We start from the raw sequence: 6,720 nt of genomic DNA, 5'->3' as shown, positions 1-6,720 counted from the left end.
TCACGATATTGAAAACTGTCAATCCAGAACCTAGGCAGACTCATTGTTAGATCAATGAGCAAACGGACTGGGGAGAATTTAGAAACAGCCATACAGGATGGTAGATCTTGCTTGACTTCACAACTGACTGACTAAAGACATGGCAGGTAGGAAGAGGGGAAGAGTCGAGGGTTTCCCAGATTTCTAGCTTGAGGATTCAGCGTAAGACGTATTCACCTGAGGACACTGAAGGTAATGTCCAGTCAGCAGCCCAGTAGTGTTGGCAGGAGGCAGAGCTCTAAACCACAAGGCAGGTTGGAGAGAGGGGCTTAGGAGACACTAGAGAGCTGGAGATCTGGGAGTGGGTGAAATCACCCAGGTAGGGTATGTAAGATGAGGAAAAGACATGGGGTGGGGGGCGTGGAATTCTGGGAGTGTTTAAGGATAGAGGGTAATGTACCTTTGAAGGTAAGCATTATTATATTATTATATTACTCATGGAATGGCACAGTTTGTTGAAGCATTGATTTGCATTCCTTCTCCCTTTCCATTCACTGCTGCCTTTTCTCTGGGAGGAAAGCAGAACCCTCCTGAAGGCCTTAGCCCCAAGGCTCCTGAGACAATGCCAGGGGTCCTGAGAGGTTCAAGGGCAGAGATGTGGCTTTTGGAGGCCAGGAAAAAGAGGTGTGATGACCTGGGAATGTGAAGGAAAATAGTGTGTGTCCTGGGCAGCCAGGACCCTGAACACTAATTCACGCAGTGCCCAGAAGTGGTAGCGGGGCCTCAGCAGGTCTGAGAGGTGGGATGCTCAGGCCCAAGTTTCTGGCCTCAACATAACTGTGCACTGCACATACTCAGGAAGCAGGAGCTCAGGCTACAAGAGACCCCAGGGTCTAGAGCAGCCAGCTGCCAGCCCTTACCCTGTTCTCTGGTGCTCCCCTAAACCTTCAGGATCCTGCTTGAGAAAATACCAGTTTTTGCCATCCCAGAGGCCCAGAACAGAATTAAATTAATGTATGGACCTGACCTTGGCATATGTCGGGGGAGGGGGGTACAGAAGGGCATGGTGGAGACTACGGCAAATTCCAACACTGAGGCTCTGTCTCAGGGCAGCCGTCACTGCAAATGTCACAAGAAAAGGGCTTCTATTTTTTAAACAAAATCTGGAAACCCAGATTTTGTGTGAAATGTGAGATATCTTAATTTGTACACATTTGATTCTTTTATTAAAAATTTAAAAGCAGTCAAGCAAAATGTATCTGCAGTCCTTGGGCCATAGCTTGATTTGCTGCCGCACAGCTCTGAGCACAGAGCCTGGGACTGGTTTGAGCAGGGTCTGAAGAAGACAGGGCTGGGGAAGCAGGTGTTCTGGAAGCAGAAACCAGAGCCCTTAAAGGGAACTGACTAGCCCAGACTATGGAAGGAGAGGGGGTTGCTCATTGGGAGAGTCCATCAAGCACCCAACAGGTTTCTGTTCTCACTTTGGCTGAAGGGGGCCACAATTCTTTTCCATCGGTTGGTTAGTCCTGGGAAGTGGTGGAGGGGTCTTGAGAAAAGCTTTATGAGTTCCTGCCAGAGAATAGAAGGGGGCACAAGCTGGAAACTCCGTAGCTTAGCTTCTGAAAGCCTCATGGTGGCTGAGCAGCTGCCCGTCTGTGCTGGGAACAGCCCTTCCCCACATACTGTGGGGAGGGGGTGCCCCAGAACTCTCCCTGCCCATGGGAGCTGCCCTGGTCCTGCTGACTCAGGTGTCCTCAGGCCCTTGGGCCTAGCAAAGGATGAAGCTCACTCACCTTGCCCACCCTCCTCTCCCCCTCCCTCCGTGGGCTGGGTGAAAAGAATGAGTCGATTCTCAGTGGTGCAGACAGTGCCCTGTCGATGCCCTCTGCAAGAAGCCTTTTGGAAACCCCAGAATGACTCGGAGCCCGAGGCCCTGTTTCCTCTCCTGACCGCATCCTGCAGCTCGCAGCTGGGGGCAGGTGCAGGAGGGGCACTGCCCGTTGGCATCTGCCTCTGTGGCGCAGAACCCTCTCGACGGGGCACAGGCTGGTGGCAGGAGGTAAGCAGCTATGGGAAATGCATACGACCACCTTAGGGGGCCAAGGCTGGGGGTTTCACTCAACTGCCCCAAGGGGAGGGCAACTTGGGCGAAGACATTGCGTTTAGAGAGCTGTTTGGAATGCAGGACAGAGCCATCCGTGGGGCTCCGACTCTTGAGTTAGTTGCATGAGATGGAAAAGGAGCCCACTTCGCCAAGACACAGCAGCATGCAGCAGGCTGGCAATTCTCAGCTGCTTTCTGGATGCCACCGGATCCTGTCCACGGTGCTTACCCTTCCCACCTTCTCTCTCTTCCTTTGCATGTTCCTTCCCCTTTCTCTCATTCTTCCTACCCCTTCCTCTCCACCTCCTCCATCCGAGCCACCAGGGCTCCCATAGGATTCTAGGGGCCACAGCCCTGTGTCTGAGGGCCTCCTGCCCAGAGCCCTGGCCCCTGAGACGCCATCCTCCCCTCTTAAGTATTGCGCCGGCCTCAGTTATAGCGTGCGCTCCCTGGTGGGGCCACCAGGGGGCGAGAGTTGATCGCTCTTGGATCTGGACCAATGATGCTCTGGTCTTTCCTCTCTGTGCCTTGGAGGAAAAAAAATCCTGAGAGTGAAAGTGACGAGGGTGGAGTGGAGTTGTCCTAGGCTCTAATCTAGCCTGGGAATTCCTTGCTTCCGATAGCCCAGCTGATGGAGGACGCGGATCCTTCCTCTCCTGGGGGGTGAACGGGCCCCTCCCTCACTGCAAGCCCCAAGCTGAGCCTACCTTCCCTTGCTCTGGGATCACTGCCCAGCGTCCCCTCAGGCCCTGGTCTCCGGCTATCCTCTCTTCTGTGTCTAGAGACCCAGAGAATTTGAAACCTTAAAAAATTTTTTTAAGAGATTATTTATTCATGTGTTTATTTATGTGAGCAAGAGAGCAAGAGGGCAAGCAAGGCGGTGGTTGGGTGGGTGCAGAGGGAGAGGAAGAAGCAGACGCCCTGCCGAGCAGGGAGCCCCACACGGGGCTCCATCCAGGACCCCTAGGATCTCGGCCTGAGTGAAGGCAGATGCTTAACCCACTGAGCCACCCAGGCGCCCCGAGATTTTGAAACTTTAAGAAAAGACAGTGAATTATGTTAAAAACAATACAACTACAAAGACAAAAAGCTAAATACCACAGAGCAGAGAAAGCAGTGATTATTGTGGGGCTTTCAGATATGGCGGAGACCAGCCTCCTGACAGACAGGACATGTGGGTCCTGAGGGTGCCTCTGCTCCCAGCTCTCCTTACCCACCCCCACTCCAGTGCCCACTGAGAAAGCCCTTTTCTGCTTGAAGTCAGATGGCACACATAGTAAGACTTTGTCAGCCTGGTCCCCACTGCATTTCTTCCCTGTCAGGGTTATGTGTGGTGGAGAAGTCCCAGGTCCCTGGGAGCAGAGCCCGGGCCCCCAAGTCCCTGTCTGAGCTGCACCTCAGGTCATGAGTTCGAGCGGCTGGCAAGGGAGGTGGCGGGAAAGATGGAGGATGAGGGCAGGGGTGTCTGCTGCTCTGATCAGGGCTGGGTTATTAGAAATCTGATAACTGCTTGCTTTTCTCAAGTGCCTGGAGATAGAGGTGCCCTCCAAAGTAGCACCTGACCTACTGGGACCTTTCCTCACTTTGCCTGGTAGGTGGTTATTGGGCAGCTCAGGGACGTCATTTAGGAGAGATATAAAAAGTATGTGTTTTGAGACTTCAGTGGTCCAAACCTGTTTACTGGTGACAAATTTGCCTCAGTTTCTTCCTCTGTAAAATGGGGATGGTGGACGCACTGGTGTGGCTGTGGGGAGGATAGTGAAATCATGTAGATAAGATAGTTTTTAGCATTATGTAATTATCAAGGAACCTCTCCACCCAAAGTAGGACTCCAGCTCATAACCCCGAGATCAAGAGTCATGCCCCACGGACTGAGCCAGCCAGGCACTGGGGAAAATTAATAGAAAATAATTTTTCTATTTATAAAAATAAAAAAATTTTATTTATTTTAAAAAATATTTTATTTATTTATGTGCCAGAGAGAGAGAGAGAGCACAAGCAGGAGGAGCAGCAGGCAGAGGGAGAAGCAGGCTTCCCGCTGAGCAAGGAGCCCCATGTGGGGCTTGATCCTAGGACTCTGACATCATGACTTGAGCTGAAGGCAGACACTTAACTGACTGAGCCATCCAGACATCCTGGTAGTGATTTTTTTTTTTTAAGACTTTTTTCCCCCACATTTCTAATCTTAAAAGAAAAATAAGTTCTTTCTCACACCCAACTCTCAGGAAGGAAAAAAAAAAAAGAAAGAAAGAAAGAATCTTCTGCATGAAAATTAAGACTTCAGTGGTCCAAACCTGTTTACTGGTGACCAAGTTTCACTTCCTGTGGTTTAGCAGCTCGAGGCTTGAGGCTTCGAAAGGCCGCCCTCCTCCCGTGGCCAGCCCTGGGCCTGGAGCCTTGGCATGTGTTAACTAGAATCAAATTCATGCCTCACACTTCTGTCTCCTACAATACTGATGAGAAAGGAAGAAAAAGGAGAATGGTTTACCTTGAGGTACGATGCTCTTAAAATCCATTGAAATGGTCCATAAACCCAGCTATGCATGACCTCCTCACACCTCCCCCTCTGTGACTGGTCAGGGCATTTTCCATCTGTTTGTTCATAAATTCATGCACTAAAGTGTTCTAAGTGCTTTGATAGCGGGGGGTGAGGGGCTGGGGCGGGGGGGAGGTGTAGGTGTAGAGAGAGGGGGCCTGGCGATTGGAGTCAGTTCTGTAAAGTGGCTGAAAGGCAGCAGGCAGGATCCAGGCAGATCTTGAAGCAAAATTTAGCTGGGTGTTCCTGATGGGCAAAAGCCCCCTAAGCTGAAATCAGGGAGGAGAAGACACTCAGTTTGCCCAAGAAACTTCAGATATATGTTGGATGCTGGCAAGTGGGCGATGTCTACTTTCTGTCCTTGCCCACCCCTAAGAGCTGGGATTCCAGCAGCGGCAGCTAAGAAATTGAAAAATAATCTCTACACACCGAAATGCTAATGGTATTTACTTCTGGGGCGGGGGCTGACCTAGGGACTGGGGGACGAAGAGGAGTTGAGCTTTGTTTATCATTTCCGTAAGGACTTTTTGCTGTGAAAGTGTATTCTTTATTCATATGCAATTCCTACAATTTAAAATGAATAGTTAACATTAATAGTTTAAAACTTTTTTTTTTTTTAAGATTTTATTTATCTATTTGACAGAGAGAAATCACAAGTAGATGGAGAGGCAGGCAGAGAGAGAGAGAGAGGGAAGCAGGCTAGGCTCCCCGCAGAGCAGAGAGCCCGATGCAGGGCTCGATCCCAGGATCCTGAGATCATGACCCGAGCAGAAGGCAGCGGCTTGACCCACTGAGCCACCCAGGTGCCCCAATAGTTTAAAACTTTTTATTATGAATACTCTCCAACATAAATGAGAGAGTCTAGTATAATGAACTTTCATTTATCTGTCACCTAGACTTAGTGATTATCAACATTTTCCTCTCTTTCCTTAGTTTATTTTTTAGCAAAATATTTTTTGAATTATTTAGCAAATAATTTTTTAGCAAAATATTTTAAAGAAAGTCCCAGACATGGCGACATATCACTTCGAAATGTTTCAGAGCTAATCTCTGAAAACAAAAAACAAAAAACAAAAAACAAAAAACAAAAAACCTGGATGCTTTTCTTATAGAATCATTTGATCGTTATCACAATAGCCCTTTAATATTACTTAATACATAGTGACGTTCAAAGTTCCCCAGTTGTCCTACCATTGTCTTATTTTTTTTTTTTTTTACAATTTTATTTATTTATTTGACAGACAGAGATCACAAGTAGGCACAGAGGCAGGCAGAGAGAGGGGAAGGGAAGCCGGCTCCCTGCTGAGCAGAGAGCCAGTGCAGGGTTCGTTCCCAGGACCCTGGGATCATGATCTGAGCCCAAGGCAGAGGCTCCAACCCACTGAGCCACCCAGGCACCCGCCCCACAATTGTCTTTTAAAGGTGGTCTGTGTCTATCAGATCCAAGGATGGTCTACACATTGAAATTGGCTCTTTTTTCCCCACCTGATTTTTTTTTTTAATCAAGTCTTGTTGAAATCAGGTCAGCTGTCTCATGAAATGACCTACATTCTGTGTTTTATCTGCTTGCCTCCTCGCATTGTCCCTGAACTTGCTCCTGACCCTTGTATTTGTCACATTGTGTTTTCTCCCTTCTCACTGGGAACTCTTCCCTGAGGCAATAGGGGAGCATCTTGTAATGGTCCAGCTCCCGCCCAGTGGCTTTAGCATCCACTAGTGACTGTTGCCTGAATCAATTATTTTCTTTGAGGTGCAAAGAGTGATTTTTTTGTTTCTATTTAAAATAATTTTTTCCTGGGGGCACCTGGGTGGCTCAGTGGGTTAAAGCCTCTGCTTTCGGCTCAGGTCATGGTCTCAGGGTCCTGGGGTCGAGCTCTGCATTGAGCTCTCTGCTCAGCGGGGAGCCTGCTTCCTCCTCTCTCTCTGCCTGCCTCTCTGACTACTTGTGATCTCTGTCTATCAAATAAATAATAAAATTAAAAAAAAAAAAAGAAAAGAAAATGATTTTTTCTTAAAAAGCAGTAAACTTCATAGGATGTGGGCAATCGCCTTCTTACTAACCTACCTTCCAAATTCAGGTTATGATATAAGAAAACCCCCTA

The sequence above is a fragment of the Mustela erminea genome, chromosome 17 (genome assembly GCF_009829155.1).
Source record: "Mustela erminea isolate mMusErm1 chromosome 17, mMusErm1.Pri, whole genome shotgun sequence".
Taxonomy (NCBI): domain Eukaryota; kingdom Metazoa; phylum Chordata; class Mammalia; order Carnivora; family Mustelidae; genus Mustela; species Mustela erminea.
Note: the sequence above shows the minus strand (reverse complement) of the source record.